An 18,651-nucleotide genomic window follows, 5' to 3' on the forward strand; every position below is an offset into this window, starting at 1 on the left:
CCACCAGCTGACTTGTTGCACCCCGATCCCCCAGATGAACCAGTGAGTGTGGGACACCAATTGCAGCAACAGGATGGGCGTTGAATATTTCTTACACTGTTACTGGCTCTGAGTTTCCCCCCTCCTTTACATTCTCGCTAAGGGTCTAATATCTCTGCTCTGGGGTGACCTGGGGAGAACATAGGGGCAAGCGGATGGGCCTTTCCCCACCCACTTCCTCACACTTGTTAAGTGCCACATAAGTCCAGCAGACTGTGGATAGAGACCGTCTGAACAGACAGGGGAACCCACATGACGACATAGCCCTCACAGAGTAAACACCCCTACATTAGAGCAGCAGTAGAGCCCAGACCTAAACAGAACTCCCAGGGAAGCAAGCTGTACTGCAGCCAGGCACGTACTAAGTCAAGTGGTGTGACGGCTGGGAAGAGTGCGCTGAGGATAGTTGGCACTATACAAACTGCGGACTTGTTGCCTTGAACTGCCTTTCCCCCCCCACAAAATAACTGCGTGTAACCTGACTTAGTCCAGTGCTGGTTCGTAGGTGGGGTACACAATGACGTCCCCTAGGCCCAAAAAGGAGACCACAATTAAAGACATCTTTACTAAACCCACGACTAAGAAAACAGAGGTGAACTCTGGTGCTTTGTCCCCTGGCCCGGTCAACCAAATGGCGAGACCTGATGAACACGATTAGGCTCCCATTACCCGTGGATTCATGGAGACCCTCTTTGGCTCCCTACGGGACGATATAGCTGCCCTGCGCACAGAAGTCTTGAAAGAAGCAAAAGACCTGCACCACGACATGAACAAACTGGAGCAAAAAGTGGACTTAGTCGAACGGTCAGGAGATGCCTGAGAAGAACTCAAAGAATACCGCAAGAAAATTTTGGAACTCAAAGACTGCAATGCACACCTCAATTACCATCTAGAGGATTTGGAAAACAGATGCCGCAGATCTAATATACGCATCAAGAGTGTTCCATTGCAGTCCTATGCTGGCCACTTGGCAGACTACGTGCTGCACCTATTTCGCCATGTCGCCCCAGAACTAAATGATAAAGAGATACCACTGGACCGCACTCACAGAGCTGGTAAATCTACCCAACACCTGACACTCCTCAGGATACCCTTACATGTCTTCATAACTACAAACAAAAGGAGCTCATAATGTCTGCACCATGTGACCAACCCCCATGTATCCTTTGAAAGAAATAAAATTCAGCTTTTTCAAGATCTCTTCCTTATCACTTTACAGCGCAGACGTGCCATGAGGCCCATAACAAACTTCCTGAGGAATAAGGGTGTGTGATACAAATGGGGATACCCCTTTAGATTAGTCTTTCCCTGGAAAGGGCAGACATACACGGTACGCACACAACTGGAAACGGCAGAGATCCTGGGACTTGAATGGAAGCAGGGGGCTTTGTCACAGTGGGCTGATTCCCGGGCAGCATCGGTGGGTTCGCGCAGGCAGCGTGGCCCAGGAAGCAAGTCACCACAACAAATAAGTATACCTACCAAGACTGAAAGTGTCAAGTAACACTCTTGCAGCACCCTACAGTGAAGAAGCAGTCACCAGATCACACAAACAAATGAAGATCATGGGCATTAGATTGTGGTGAAGGAACACCAGCTACAACCAGAGGACCTATGTGGACCTGGAATCTTTGCAAATTGAAAGGATGCCAACTGATGGTGCCACTGGGTTGATGCGGTAATGGATATCTCCCTGGGTCACCATTTACATGGCTGAGAAGCTGGTGGCGCCGGAAGCTTCCGGGTCCTCGGTACTAGTTAGACATTGGCACAGATGGCCGACGACATGGACCCCATCACAAAATCACTAACCCTGGGTGTAGTCCACATAGTAGCGCTACGCGTAGCTACGCGAAGTGCACTTCGCACTACGTGAACTGCGTAGTGTGGTAGGGAAAATGCTGTTCGCACTGATTACACAGTGCCGGATGCTTGTCCGCACTTTGCAGTCATTGCAAAGGGCATCTTGCACAGTGCAAGCGGTCGTTTTCTGCCTCTCAAGTAGATTTGTGCTCAAGCGGCAGCTTTCTCAACGTGGACTGGTAGTTTCTCATCGCAAACGGTCGTGAGCATACGCGACCACTCGCAATGAAGAACCTGATCTCCCCGCGTTGAGAATCTCGCCGGGAGGTTTATTTTCCACGCTCGTGATCCGCAACTTGATGTTGCTGATCGCGAACGAGGAAAAAGTCTCGCCGGGATGGTGTTTTGCTCGCTCGCGGTCACCAACTTGACGTTGAGACCGCGAGCGAGCAAAAAATGCTCGCTACGCTACGTGTTTTTGCACTGTGCTACGTGCAATTCGCGTAGCGCATAGTTGCGCAAACTACGCACACTCTGAAAGCGTAGCGTAGTTTTCCGCCCAGGCCTAAAAATCACAAGTTGTGCACCATTTGGTGCTTGTTGTTTATTCTGTTTCACTGTTAATACAATTTTTTCATGTCTCTTGCACTGTACTTTGTCAACTGTCATGTTTTGCCACATCACTCTGGTATACAATCACAAGCCACCATTTTGGAGACTCAAATGGTGACTTTCACCATTGATTGGGTATGGTGCAAACATTTAGTTCAAATGTGAGGGGTTTAAACTCTCCTACTAATAGAATAGCACTATTGTCCCAGTTAAGATCTGTGCACTGCGATATATGCCTCCTGCAAGAAACACACCTTATTAAGAGATATTGGGGCAGGGTGCCATCTAAATGGTTTGATCGACAATATTGTTCGGCAGGTCCAGGAAAAAAGTGGGAATCATTATACAGCTTGTTACGTACTTCCAAGGCCAGGTCCTGCACGCTCATCAGGGCCGAACTGGCCTGTGGCGGGCACCAAGCGTTTCCCGGTGCCCGCTAAGGTGGGGGCAGGGGTCAGGATGGAGGCTGGTTTTAAGCCCCTGGGAGTCCGTTTTTGTTACTGGGGCCGGCAATATCAGCCCCCTGAAACAAATTCAACCAAAACCGGCCCTGGAAAACAGCTCGGCCGCACCCCCACCCTCTGCACGGGGGGCCGGCCGGGCAGTTTGACAGGGCCGGTTTCGGTTCCCAGTCCGGCCCTGATGCTCATTCCGAAATTGCGGGTCATATGCTCTCACTACGCCTTTCCCTTCAATCACACACGTTCACACTAACATGTCTCTATGTCCCCACTGATCCTCAGAAACATTTCTTGAAACAAGCACTCGTCACCATACTGACGATACCTGACCCTAAGATAGTGATAGGGGGCGACTTCAAGCTCGTCTCTGACTCCTCATTAGATAGATCAACACAAAGGAAGGGATCTACTGGAGCTTTTTCCCCGCAGAGTATTAGATGGAAAGCAAATACCAGGCTGGTAGATGCTTGGAGGAAAGTGCACCCCATCACACAGCCATATTCCTTCTTCTCAGCTGCCCACCAATCCTATGCTTAAATTGACTACTTTTTAGTGTCCGCTGCATTGCTTTTAATGGTGACACAGTCCGAGATTGATGTAGCCTTGATTTCAGATCATGCGGCCATTCATCGTACACTTAGTTTTCCCTTGCACGACCCATGAGGCAAAAACTGGCGTCTCAATTCCAAATTAATATCTTATGAGCCGACAATCAAAGAGGTAGAGAAAACCATTACATGATATTTAATGACAAACAACGACACACACATAAAATGAGAGACACAATGGGATGCACTTAAGGCACTGGTGCAGAGGACATATTTTGCTTAGCTGCGTGGCTTAATGAAGGAACGCATGATGAAAAGAGCGAAATTGGAGGATAGCCTGCAAACAACTTAAGGCCCTGCATATGCATGCTACAAATGGGGGTGGGGTCGCACACTACTCGCACACCGGCGGTGTCGCCCCTAAGGACTCTGGTCAATGTAGTAAAGTGTTTGCGATGCATCATCTTTCGATCTTCTGCTATCTTCGCTGTCTTTGCCATCCCTGGACACGTGTTTCGGGGGATCACCCCTCGTCAGCAGGGATAGGCCGTGTACTGGGGTTGCCGATGGCTGCCAATATCTGCCAGGTATAGTACCACTCAGGCGCGTAGGTGCGGGATCCCAGGCTTGTCAGCCCACTGCTCACGGGAGCTTTAAAGTTACAAATGGGGGTGGGGTCGCCCACTACTCACACCCCGGCGTTGTCACCCCTAAGGACTCTGGTCAATGTAGTAAAGTGTTCGCGATGCATCATCTTTCGATCTTCTGCTATCTTTGCTGTCTTCGCCATCCCTGGACACGTGTTTCGGGGTATCACCCCTCGTCAGCAGGGATAGGCCGTGTACTGGGGTTGCCGATGGCTGCCAATATCTGCCAGGTATAGTACCACTCAGGCGCGTAGGTGCGGGATCCCAGGCTCGTCAGCCCACTGCTCATGGGAGCTTTAAAGTTACAAATGGGGGTGGGGTCGCACACTACTCACACACCGGCGGTGTCGCCCCTAAGGACTCTGGTCAATGTAGTAAAGTGTTCGAGATGCATCATCTTTCGATCTTCTGCTATCTTCGCTGTCTTCGCCATCCCTGGACACGTGTTTCGGGGTATCACCCCTCGTCAGCAGGGATAGGCCGTGTACTGGGGTTGCCGATGGCTGCCAATATCTGCCAGGTATAGTACCACTCAGGCGCGTAGGTGCGGGATCCCAGGCTCGTCAGCCCACTGCTCACGGGAGCTTTAAAGTTACAAATGGGGGTGGGGTCGCACACTACTCACACACCGGCGGTGTCGCCCCTAAGGACTCTGGTCAATGTAGTAAAGTGTTCGCGATGCATCATCTTTCGATCTTCTGCTATCTTCGCTGTCTTCGCCATCCCTGGACACGTGTTTCGGGGTATCACCCCTCGTCAGCAGGGATAGGCCGTGTACTGGGTTTGCTGATGGCTGCCAATATCTGCCAGGTATAGTACCACTCCAGGGATGGCGAAGACAGCGAAGATAGCAGAAGATCGAAAGATGATGCATCGCGAACACTTTACTACATTGACCAGAGTCCTTAGGGGCGACACCGCCGGTGTGTGAGTAGTGTGCGACCCCACCCCCATTTGTAACTTTAAAGCTCCCGTGAGCAGTGGGCTGACGAGCCTGGGATCCCGCACCTACGCGCCTGAGTGGTACTATACCTGGCAGATATTGGCAGCCATCGGCAACCCCAGTGCACGGCCTATCCCTGCTGACGAGGGGTGATACCCCGAAACACGTGTCCAGGGATGGCGAAGACAGCGAAGATAGCAGAAGATCGAAAGATGATGCATCGCGAACACTTTACTACATTGACCAGAGTCCTTAGGGGCGACACCGCCGGTGTGTGAGTAGTGTGCGACCCCACCCCCATTTGTAACTTTAAAGCTCCAGTGAGCAGTGGGCTGACGAGCCTGGGATCCCGCACGTACGCGCCTGAGTGGTACTATACCTGGCAGATATTGGCAGCCATCGGCAACCCCAGTACACGGCCTATCCCTGCTGACGAGGGGTGATACCCCGAAACACGTGTCCAGGGATGGCGAAGACAGCGAAGATAGCAGAAGATCGAAAGATGATGCATCGCGAGCACTTTACTACATTGACCAGAGTCCTTAGGGGCGACACCGCCGGTGTGTGAGTAGTGTGCAACCCCACCCCCATTTGTAACTTTAAAGCTCCCGTGAGCAGTGGGCTGACGAGCCTGGGATCCCGCACCTACGCGCCTGAGTGGTACTATACCTGGCAGATATTGGCAGCCATCGGCAACCCCAGTACACGGCCTATCCCTGCTGACGAGAGGTGATACCCCGAAACACGTGTCCAGGGATGGCGAAGACAGCAAAGATAGCAGAAGATCGAAAGATGATGCATCGCGAACTCTTTACTACATTGACCAGAGTCCTTAGGGGCGACACCGCCGGTGTGTGAGTAGTGTGCAACCCCACCCCCATTTGTAACTTTAAAGCTCCCGTGAGCAGTGGGCTGACGAGCCTGGGATCCTGCACCTACGCGCCTGAGTGGTACTAGACCTGGCAGATATTGGCAGCCATCGGCAACCCCAGTACACGGCCTATCCCTGCTGACGAGTGGTGATACCCCGAAACACGTGTCCAGGGATGGCGAAGACAGCGAAGATAGCAGAAGATCGAAAGATGATGCATCGCGAACACTTTACTATATTGACCAGAGTCCTTAGGGGCGACACCGCCGGTGTGTGAGTAGTGTGCGACCCCACCCCCATTTGCATATGCATGCTGCCAAGCACGCTTTGTTCCGTACGCAGAAGTACTGCGCACGGGGAAACAAAGCGGGGGAATTGTTAGTTCACAGGCTGCGTGCCCAAACTCAAACCCGTCACATCCACAATTTAATGGGATGAGACCAGGCGCTGATAACTCGGGACGAGGACATAGCTGCGGAATTTGGCCATTTCTATTCTCATTTATATGGGAGGGATGAATCACTCACCAAAGATGGCGCCACATACGTGGTGCATTGCCCATTGACCACCCTTGCAGACAATATAGCAGCCTCGCTGGAAACAGACATATCGGAAAGTGAAGTCCTTGATGCCATTGGGAGGTTGAAGTTGGACACGGCTCCAGGACAAGATGGATACATAGCGGCATTTTATAAGCAATATGCGTCCATATTGCCTCCCATATTGACCTGTTTATATCATTCTCTTAGCACCTCTGGAGCACTCCCAGAGTCTATGCGTACCGCAATTATTACAGTTATACTAAAGCTGGGGAAGGATACTCAGTCCTGTGCGTTGTATCATCCTTTTTCGCTGCTTAATGTAAATGCAGAAATCTTTACTGGGATTTTGGTGCACAGACTAGGACAGTATCTTCCAGGTCTTTTGGACCTGGCACAATCGGGATTTGTGCCAGGCCATACATGTGGGGACAACAGGAAACGCCTCTTCCATCTCGTAGATAAAATGCATAGAGTCCAGAGTCAAACGCTCCTCCTGTCAACAGAGACCGAAAAGGCTTCAATTGAGTACACTGGCCATTCCTTAAGACGATACTGGAGGCATACGGCCTGGGGCCTCGCATCCAGAGCTGGATATGGGCCACCTCTGAGAGGCCAACAGCATTGGCGCGTGTTAACAATTCACTATTCCCCCTTTCCGGTTTCCAGGGGCATGCGTTATATATGGAGCCATTTGCAGAGCATATCCGTAGACACCCCCCTTATAGAGGGAGTGCGGATGGGAGGTCAGTCACATTAAATAGCGTTGTATGCCTAAGACGTTTTATTAACCGTTACCAAACCCAGACAGTCACTACCCCCGCTCTTAGAGGAGCTTGCCTCTTTTGGAGCAGTATCCGGATTTAAAGTTATTAATACTAAATTAAATGTTACTTTCCCCCTTAAAGAACAGGCACAACTTGCTTTGGAGTTTACTTTTATGTGGGCCAGTAGAGGAATTCTTTACTTGGGTAGAACTATAATGTCAACAGTAGATAAATCAATATCACACAATTATTCCGAGCTCCTGGGAAAGTGCGCTCGCTCATTCAGTCTTGGCATGGAGGACCTGTATCCTGGCTGGGGCGTATAGATGCTCTAAAAATGTCTCTTTTGCCCAAAATTTTATATCTCACACAGGTACTGCCATTATAACCACCCATATGTGTGATTAACAAGCTATAATCAATCACTGAAACCTTCATTTGGGGGGGCAAGCGGGATAGAATGGCCAGAGAAAGAACCTATCTCTGCTTACCAAAGGAGGGCTGGGCATACCCCATCAATGATGTTATTATCAAGCAGTACAGTTACGTTTTATGGTGGAGTGGCAACGTCCACTCACAGAGAAGCGTGGGGCTTATTGAATCAAGCAGTGGCAGGGATACACATAGGGTAATTCCCATGGCTCCCACGCCAATCGCGTACCATGGGGGTGTAGATCTCCCCAGTTGTTCGTGCTATGGTGGCAACCTGGGACAAGACCTGCGCTTCTAAACAACTCTACTACGATCTCTCCACTGACCCCGATCCTCGGAAATCCAGACTTCCCGCAGGCTTTAAATGAATGAGCATACGCCCAATGGCAGGAAGCCAATTGCAAACGAATTGGTAACCTGTTCGGTGTACATGGCCTATTAGATTTTGAAGAAATGCAAAGGAGTTTAGGGCTCCCAAATTCGGAGAGCGCTGGCGTTATATTGCAATGTCACACAGGGTCACATCGCAATCTGTCCAACAACATGCGTGCAGGAAACCTACCTTATTTGAGTGCTGGTTACTGTCTAGGAGGGATGACCACCGATTACTATTGGACATATATGCATTCCTCAACAATACCACCAATCCATCACACACACCGACTGGAAGGTGAGAGACAGAATGTGAACGTACTTTCACTGAAAAGGAGTTGGTGGACATCTTACACCGAGTACGCACGTCAGCCACCAGCGCTTCTGGCAAGGAAACATTATTAAAACTAGTCCACTACTGGTATTATACCCCAGGCCTGCCTGACTCAATGGCAGAAGGGGAAAGACGGCCAATGTTGGCGTCATTGCAACCAATCTAGCACGCTTTTCCACCTGCTATAGCACTGCCCCAAACTCTACCGCTATTGGACAGATGTCTTAACGGATATCAATCAAATGTTTTGCACTGAGATACTACGCTTCCCTAGTTATGTTTTGCTAGGCCTCCCCAACATCTAGACATATCCACTACACTCTAACAGGAGGAAAGCCATTACTTTAGCACTTTATCCAGCAAAACAAATGTTACTGTCCTGGGGCATATGTATGAAACAATTTCGCGTTCGCTGCGAATCGAAAAAAACCCAGCGTTTGTGAATGCGAAATAGAGAAACGAGATGTATCACACATTTTTGCATTGCAAATTAAGAAAACGCAATCCCGATGCTTCTCATCTGTGTACAATTGATCTACTTAATGAAGTAGTCCTACTTTCACCTACTGTGGTCGACAATTTTTTTGCCAGCTTAGAAGTTTTAATGTTTTCTCCCGGCAATGAGAATAACTTTTGAAATTAGCACACAGTGTTCTATGTACTCTGAATTCGACCTTCGCTTTTTCAAAACAATACTTCTAACTTTGGAACTCTATTTTTCTACGATTTGATTTAACTTTTTCCAAAATTTTACATTTTTGGCAATAGGTAATCTGCTTAAAGTAGAACTATTCTTAGAGAACAAGAATTCTTTGAATACTTCCAAGAGATAATAGTTGGCCTTGTCCACAACCAAAACAGTTTATATACTCTGTTATGAAATGGTCTCTACCTTTTCTTCTGTATTTAAGAGCCATTTTCATAAAATGTCATTTAATGATTTATTCAGTTAGCATAGCCAATTTCAAACTATATGCTTTGAATGTAACCATTGCCTTTACAAATGCGTGCAGCACAAATGGTAATTTTCCGTGTACAACCATTTCAAGTGCATTTTATGTATTTTGGGTGGGATTGTAAACACATGTTTTTGATATGTTTTAAATGCTTATAATTTAGTAATGTCGAACATGATAAAGTGGAGTGGGTGTTATATAGCATTTTAGGACCCTAGTGTAATTTTCCCGATTCATGCCCATATATAGGTATAAATCACCTCGTCCTTACAAAGGCATAGATATCATAACCATATTTAGACTTAGCCCATGCAGTCCAAATACGACATGGCTACTTCCACTAGTTCCGAAAATCCACAACGATTTCTTGGAAAAACTCGCCTTCAGCAGTCAGGGACTTCCCCTTGCTTGAATATTGATTTATCCAAGAACTCATGGAGTTTTCAAAGAACTGCGAGTCTTTGATGACTTTATTATGTCCAACCTTACGTCAAACTCGACACCTTCAAGGTATAAATATGCCCACACTTGCCCTAGCAAACACACAGTGGTTTGGAGCAGTTCGACTATCTACCTACTCAACACAGCTGTCGCAGCAAGTGCCGAAGGAAGCCGACCCTCCAGCAGACGCACTGAGAGAGACGCTGTCTTTTCTCTTGCCGAGAAATCCAGCTCCAGTGTTTCCAAACTCCCCTTGCGGGGTGTTGGGAAATAGAGTCCTGAAGACAGAGAGATACCAGACCTCCTTCATTATAAACCAAGGTAAGGAGATGATTAGACCCTAAGAGAAATCTTGGATAGATTCTTGGCAAAGAATAACTAAACCTATGCTACACCTCACTTACTTCTTCCCTCGTACTAGACCTAGGTTAGGTACATCTGGGTAGGAGTATTTTAGAAGCACCAGTTGAGTATTTTTAGTCACTGTTATTTATGTATGTATTCTATGGCTTAGAAACCATACCATGCTTTTACAGTATTATTTCATAATACTCTTCTTGCTGTACGCATTATACTTTACAGCCAGTATTACGATTGTAGCAGTTCATTTGTTCTGCATGAGAAAGAAGACTGTTGAATAAATACCTTTTATTGAAAACGCCCGTCTCTCTTTTTCTCTGCACCTCTGGTGAAACGAATCCTGCACGATTGACTGAGTGAAATATCGATCTATTGTTTCCACGACTCTAAAGATACGTTTTATCTTGGGGAAACAACGTTGTCATGTTTATGCGGTTGTCAGAAACTAATCCCTTCTTGTTTATTCGAGAAAGTTTCTAGTGACCTCTGAGCTAGCTGGCACTCACAATTAAGTCTAATATATTCGATAGAGACCTAGTTGACCTAAGTCCTACGTCAATTCTATAGTATATATTATTCCAATGCGCAGAGCCTATTGGTAATATAGGAACTACACTACAAACAGATGGGGGCTAGTTGATGGGAGCAGCAAATGGTTGGGTCAGCTCACAATGCCGCCAGCCTTTAAAGCTTCTCCTTCATGGACCCTGCTCTTCTTCTGGGAGGAGGATTGTCACCTCTACCCAGGATGTACTTTGTTTCAAGACCCCGAGAGCGGCAGGCTTTCGACCTAGGGGTCCAGAAACATGTCTTGGGTGGCAGCTGGCGAGCAGCCAGTAAACCAGGACACAAGAGTTAGGTCAATTTTCAGGGAGCATCTCTAAGATGCCCTCGGAGTGCATTTGGCATTAAATCCTACACTGGCATCAGTTCGGGTTTAATGTACGAAGAAGTTTAATACCAAACTTCTCAGAATTCAGTAAAGCCAATATGGTGCTGTGGAGTTCGTAACAACAAACTCCCAGACCATATACTCTTTATGGCTTTACTGCACTTACATTGTCTAAGAATGGACTTAGACACTGTACAGGGCTCATCACCTGTACCCTCACCAGTGGTATAGTGCACCCAGCTAGAGGGGTGTCTTACCTATACCATAGGCAGTGGATTGTAAGCACAGCACACAGGCATGTGTTCCATGTCAACTGTTCACTTTCTCTGCACCAAAACACGCAGCCTGTAATAACAGTGTGTGTGTGTAAGGTATAGGGTCTCTAAGGATGTCACAATTGGTGCTGCCGTCCTTAGAGGCCTTCCCTGGTCACAGTGCCCTTGGTACCCATGGTACTTTTTACAAGGGACTTACATGTGGGCAGAGAGGTGCCAATCGGGGTTGCAAAGGTACAGTTTTGTAGTGGGGGGCAACCATGCAAAAAGGGGCACTTTCCTACAAACATCATATGCAAAATCTATTCCAGTTGAAGGCATATGCGGAACATGTTGAACCCCGCTTAGCCTCTTTCAGGATATCCATACAGTCTTGGGGCAGAATCAAGGCTCTGTACTGCACTAGCTCAAGAGCCATGCCGCCAAATTCATAGAAGAGATATTAGGCTGTACCATATGGCCTCTGAACTTCGTTAGCAGGTGTGGTCTGCGTGGCGGATTGCGATGTGGATGGCCGGACCGGTGAAAGAGGGCAGTGAACGGCCATTTATGTGGCCACTCCGGAGCTAAGAGGATCATCTTGGTTCTCAATAGGGACAACTTGATGAGGACTGTTGGGATCAGGAGTACTGGCAGAAAAGCGTAGAGAAATCTGCCAGATGATTTGATCCATAGGGCATTCCCCAGCGACCTTGGCTTAAAGTACCTCGAAGCGAAGCTTTGCCATTTTTTGTTTTCTGCGGTGGCAAACAAGTCAATGGCCGGAGTTCCCCTGTTGAAGATATTTTGAACAGCATGGTCATTTAAGATCCACTCATGGTTTTCTTGCAGGAGTCTGCTGAGGGATCAGCTTGAGCATTCTGGACCTGGAAGGTGAGTTGATATGATTATACTACCCATGGCTAGAAACCATTTCCGGATCGTCTGGGGCTCGTGTGACAAGGGACTGGACCTCGTCCCTCCCTGCTTGTTGAGGTAGTACATGGTTGTTGTACTGTCTGTCTGAACAAGCAGGGAGTGGCATCTGCACGATGGATTAAACGGCTTCAGTGCTAGATGGACTGCATGCTGCTCGATGGGAATGATATAGTGTGTATATTCTCTCTGTGACAACTTTCCCTGGATTTGGAGGTGATCCATGTGGGCTGCCCATCCCATGAGGCATCCATGACTGTGGTTTGAGGACGAATTTTCTGATTAAATGGCGTACCTCAAAAATTGGTTAGAAAGCACTACCATTTCAGCACAGCTTCGCATGAAGGGATAGTTGTATCCTGTCGTCCCAATTGCCTGCCAGTTGGTCCCACTGGTCCTTAAGACATTCCTGTAGAGGGCGGATTTGGAGATGGACATTTGGTATGAGAAAGACGCAGGAGGCCAAGGAGGGAAAATACTGTTCTCACCATTGGATGAGAGGCTTTCATAAAAGCATGACACTTCATTAAGTGTCTGTGGGGATTCAATCATTGAGACTCTAAAAAGTGCGTTCAGAAGACTTTTATTCAATCTTCTCGGTAATATTTTAAAATCAAAATGAATCAGTCCAAACAAAATAAGTTCGGTTTAGCTATGATATGTCCTAAATCCTAGGCATCTGTGCTTTGGCAATCTCCGTCGTTCCTTTCCGGTAGGTCACGGTTGGAACTCCGAACACACAAAAAAAAACCAAAGAAGAAAAAAAACAAGGTTACTCAGGACTCTTTTTTGTCTTTGCTTGTGCGAGGGGCTAGGGAGTGAGGGAAGAACACCACAAACCGTCACCAGCGCCGTACGTAAGGTGGTGCATGAAAGCAAAAGTCAAACCAACTAAAATGATACGGGTCCCCGGTGTTTAAGACTGAGGGTTTCCTTCCTCCCCTAGGTTACGGGTATTTGCTGATGTCCCCCTTTTGAACCAGCCTTTCACCCGGGAACGTACCTCTGGGAGCCACGCTCCTCCGTGGGCGTGGCTGGCTGCTTCGTTGTACCGGATCGGGTCCAGCTCCCGCTCTTGGCTCCTTGAAGATGGACGACTCTGCACTTCCGACGTGTCCGGTCCTTCAGAATGCGGTGAGGCTTGACTGGCTTCTACGTTGGAATCCGCAACTCCTCTTCGGTTTCCTCAGAGTTCCTAACTTCCGTGGTCCCAGTGAGTGACGGCCTCCTCTCTTTCTTCAATGGTTAAAAGGACAACCTCCTCCTCCTCCAGGTTCCTGATAGGTGCATGTGATCCAGTCGTCAGCGAAGACCACACCTCCCGGAAGGGAAAGGCCGAGGAGTTAAAGGTAGCGCTATAACTCGTGCTGGAGGTGTCCCACGGTGACTGCAAGAAAAGTACAGGAGATACATAAGGAGGCAGGGGGTCATCCTCCCCCTCTTGTGAGACCCCCCGAGGTAGTGTTGTCTGACAGTGTCTCTAATCCGAAAGACAAACTTTTGCCCGTATTGTGTCGATGGAAGCTCCCAGATAATGTAAGGTTTGAACTGAGTCAGAGGTCGACTTGTGGTTGACCTGAAGGCCTAACCTTTGTAGGAGATTGCACGCCCAATTGTAATAAAGCTGAGCTTCCTGAGACGTGGACGTCCTAATTAACCAACCTTCTAAGTATGGGTAGAAGAATATTTTGTGTCTCCTGAGGTGGGCATCCACTACTGCCATGCATTTGGAGAATGTCCTAGGTGCTGACTTCAGGCCAAATGTAAGTACTTGTTACTGATAAAGGTCATGCCCCACTACAAGCCTCAAGAGCTTACTATGCTTTCTGGAAAATGGTGTATGAAAGTATGCCTCTTGAAGATGGATGGAACAGAGCCAATCCCCCTGGTGTAATTGGGTATACATTTGGTATAATAATGAGCAAATAGAAAGGTGGCAGTGGTTTCTGGAAGGACAGCCAGCACCTCTGTTGTGTTTGCAAAGTTATCAGCAATTTATGTTTTTATGGCGTGCTCAATGCAGATATCATGCCACACAAGATCATTCAATGCGCGACAATAAAATTCCACGCATATAACATATACAAAATTTCAATAGCAGAGCACTGCACGTCTAAAAGTTCAGACTGACTGTTATACAGTCAGTTAAGAAATTTGTATTTTCCAAAGAAACTTCCAACTCTCAACCTGTAAGTAAATCTTAAGATTTACTTGCAGGCTGAGAGTTGGACATTTCTCTGATTTTGAAGGAAGATTATCATTCTTCCAGAGGGCTTGACACTTTGGGCCCTACTCAGTAAACGGGTCTGAGTTTCTCTCGGCTTATCGTTATTTTTAAGTGACTAGCCATGCAATCTCTATCGCCATGATCACAGAAAGGATGGAGTAGTTTGTAGTCATTTGTTATTGTTCAAATTCAACCGTGGGGATCAAGTGGAGTTATAAATCCCATTGACGTCTGTTTAAGAGCCTTGAGAAAGTTGCATCAAGCGACGAAACACGTGTCGGCTGTTCGGCTGTATCATCTACGTGTCAACAATTTGTTAAAACGATCTACTTATGATAAAGACTATGTTATATGGACTATTCAACGTTTGGAAAATAAAAATTTCTTAACTGACAGTATAACAGTCAGTCTGAACTTTTAGATGTGCAGTGCTCTGCTATTGGAATTTTGTACATTTGGTATAATGCCAGCATCTGGAACTTTTCCCACCGAACCCACTTGCATGCTGTTTTGAGGTCAAGAATGGATCTGAATTAGTTCTGGTCTTTCGTCTTGATGAGAAAGTACCTGGATTAAATGTCTGTATCTCGTTGTTGGTGAGGAACAGGCTCCACCGCCTGCTTTAGTAAGAGGATGTTGACCTCCGGTCGTAACAGACGGAATTGGAAACTGAATGGTTTCAGAGGTATGGACTGTGGAGGACGGGTGAATCTCAGACAATATCCATTATGAACAATATTCAGAACCCAGGCCTCTTGTGTTATGTTTTGCCACTGTGCCAAACATTGGAGGCTTCCCCCCTACCGGAGTGGGTAACAGAAAAAGGGGAAGTAATGATGATAGGGACGTTGGTGCTGTTGTTGTGCAATGCTTTGCTGGCGCCCATGATACCAGTGAGGGGTTTGAGCCCTCCGGGAATAGAAGAGGCGTTTGTAGGGTTGGAATGATATTCTGTGTTCCCTGGGTCTCTCTAAGGTGACTGCCTTTAGATTTTCCATTTCTGCCTTCAACCTTGCCATCTCATTGTCAGTATGGCTTCCAAATAGAGTGCTACCAGAGAATTGCAGATTTATTATTCTCTGCTGCGATTCTGGCTGGAGAGATGTAAGGCGGAGCCAAGAGTGCCTTCTAAGATCGACACTGTGGCAGCACTTATGAACTGCTAATAGAGACAAGTCTGCAGCATCACTAATAACTTGATTGCAAACCAGTAATCCATCTTTTAGGATTTGCATGAATTCTTGTCTCTAGAGAGATGTTCCGCAAACTGGTTCATGGATTCCCACAGTGCCCTGATGTCTTGACCGAGATCTTCGTGGTGAATGATGATGATGGCGGGAGCACCTGGAAGAGGTAGAAGTGTGCCTTGGGCTCAGTTAATGGAGCCTAGAATGATGGTGCGACCTAGACCAAGATCTGTTTCTTGGACTTGTGATGGTGAAGTTGGAGGCAGTGGTGGAGGAGATGGAGTTGGAAGCCATGGTGGAGAAGGCAGAGAAGATGGTGCTGTTGGCGGATAACATGACTGGACACCTGAAGAAGGCGAATATGTTCTAGAGTACTCTGAATCTGGGGAAAAGTAGATACATATTGTCTTCTTTTTTGCCTCCTGTAGCCTTGACAACTTCAAGAGTTCTCGATGTCGACCAACTTTGATGCCTCGCCGTTGACTTGCTTGTCGGCAGTGATCGCCGACGGCATCCTCACATCGGAGTGTGCCTCGACATCGAACTTAGAGGTCACCTCAACAGTGATCTTCTTCATGGCTGCGTAGTTGATGGGCTCCTCGATGTTGAACGAGACCTATAGGTCGACAGTGTAGTTATCAAGGTCTATACTCCCGGCCTCAATGCTGATCTGTGGCTCTTCCTCGACGTTGAACCATGGATAGACATGATCAGGTCGGCGCCATACCTCTCCTTGATGTCGATTAGACACAAGGCGGTTTTCTGCCATTTTCTTCCTCGCACTCACTCCAGGGACAGATGACAGAGCCCTGGTAGAGGTCTAACCCTTTCCTTGCCCTGAGGTAACACCGTCGGACAGCGCCTGTTGTCTTTTTATTTTATTTATTTATACCACTAGTAAAGAGTATTTGCCACCAACTGGTGTCCTGGCACTAAAGTGAGTGAATAGCTACCGCTGCTGGTGTGAAATCATCCAGGGGAAGATACATATGCAGGAAGGCTGTTGCAGATCTAAGAGATGGTGACAATTTATTCCAAAGTTGGGCCACTTCAACTGCGAAAGCCCGGCCCCCTGTTTTGTCTTCGGAAACTTATTGACACAGACCAGGTGTGCGGTGCTGGAGAGGAGGTATTGCCCTGGGGTATACCCCTTCAATATCCTTTGTAGGGATACCGCACCAACACACTTTAGAACCTTGAACACAATGCACATAGCCTTGAAAAAAATCCTCTGCTTTAAAGGTAGCCAGGCAGTTCCTTCAAGACATCAGTGGCTGATGATCAGTGAAATCTGTTTAAGGCAAGATTTGCTGCAGCCATTTGGACTCTACAGAGTCTGTTCAGCAGATAATCAAGCGTCCCGAGTAACATGGTATTAAAGTAGTCCAGCCTACTGAGTATAACGCTACATACTACAAGTGCATTGGCTTGATGGGATAACAATGGTAGCACTTTTCTGAGGCTTTTTAATAGTGCAATGCATGTGCCTGCTACTTTTGTACCATAGTTCTCTATAGATAGCTTATTATTGAAAGTGATCCCCAAGTTACAGAACATGTCGGCTTGTACTAACTCATCAACAGGTGGGATGGGCCAAAGGTTGGGGGGGGGGGGAAGTCATGGGGTTCTTGTTAGCCGAACAACACAGAAATTCTGTTTTGTTCCCATAATTTTAATGAGTTCGCATTCAACTAGCTCACTATTTACAATTCTTGGAAAGCTGTTAGCATCTCCTCTTGGTTAGTATAGAAGGATAAGATCAGCTGAGTGTCATTCACGTAATTAACCACATTAATGCTCTGTTTCTTTATCAAATGGACAAGTGACCTCAAATAGATATCAAACAATATCGGGATGAGTCTTGCAGTACTCCATGTCATAGCATTTTAAATGCAGAGAAGTAGGGGGCAGAGAGACCACCTGACACCTGTCTGGTAGGTAGGAATCTAGCCACTTTAGTGCTGATCCTCCTACTCCAATTAAAATTTACCTGGACAGCAAGACTTTGTGATCTACAGTGTCAAAGGCAGCTGACAAGTGAAGCATGATCAAAACTGTTGACTGTCTAAGTGCATTCATAGATCATCTAAAGGAATAAGTAAGGCTGATTCTGTACCATGTTGTACCATGTTCTGGTCGAAAGCCAAATTGCCCATCCTCATGGAGGAACTGCGGTTTTGCGGTACCATGAAGGGAAATCTTCTCTTGGTCTCTCGGGTGCCTCTTGAAAAGTTCCTGCAGTGATGACAAGACTCAAGAACATGATCTTCTGGGATGCAGAGTATGAGGGTCTGTCTTGGCCTTTTTTCTCCCACAGGATAGGCTTTTTGTAAAAAAATACATGGCATTTTTCTGTTAAACAGCCTCTAATTTCTGTCAGAAAAAGCCAATAAAAGCCAGGGAGAGACCAAAGACGCTGAATGAAAAGATTGTCACCAAAATTCAGTTGCGAATTTTGAAGAGAAAAGCCAAAATTTGGCTGAGCTCAATGCTCCAGGGTTCTGTCAGCAGGAGCAGGAAAAAGAAACTGAAGCAACTGTCACCAGCTCAGCATGATGGAATACTGGCAGTCCCTCGGTTCTTAAAGGTGCAGCCTCTATTTTTTACTTGTAGAACGACGCCTAGAGGGCTACTCTGTCCTGCTTTCCTTTATCTTTATGTTCTATCAAAAATGGGTTGGCGAAAGAGATTTATGTTGTTATATTAAAACATCATTGAATTATGCACATAGATAATTCTCCTAGCCCCTTTTTTAAGTACACTATGAAGAATTGGGCCTTTGTAGCCTAGTCCTATAGGCCGCATAATATTCTTCTTTCTTAAGTGACTCTGCAACCCTTCCTGAAGAAAGGTGAACATCCACACTTAAGAAGATATACAGTGAAAAAGTGCTCTGTGGTCCCCCATGTGGGTGGGACTGTTCAGTGCTTATGACTCTAAATGGCAATCCCTCTCGAGAGAAGTAATGCTTGCGTCTGTTGTGAGCGCTCTGCTACATCTGAGATGCAATACTGCATCCTAGTGTCAGGA

The 18,651-nt window shown here is 47.0% G+C and overlaps 1 protein-coding gene across 6 annotated transcripts in view; it reads right to left on the minus strand.

Moving 5' to 3' along the window:
• TCTN3 (tectonic family member 3) overlaps window positions 1-18,651 on the minus strand; it is a 947,116-nt gene that overhangs the window by 487,838 nt on the left and 440,627 nt on the right. The window lies entirely within an intron of this gene.

Source organism: Lissotriton helveticus, chromosome 7, assembly GCF_964261635.1.
Source record: "Lissotriton helveticus chromosome 7, aLisHel1.1, whole genome shotgun sequence".
NCBI lineage: Eukaryota > Metazoa > Chordata > Amphibia > Caudata > Salamandridae > Lissotriton > Lissotriton helveticus.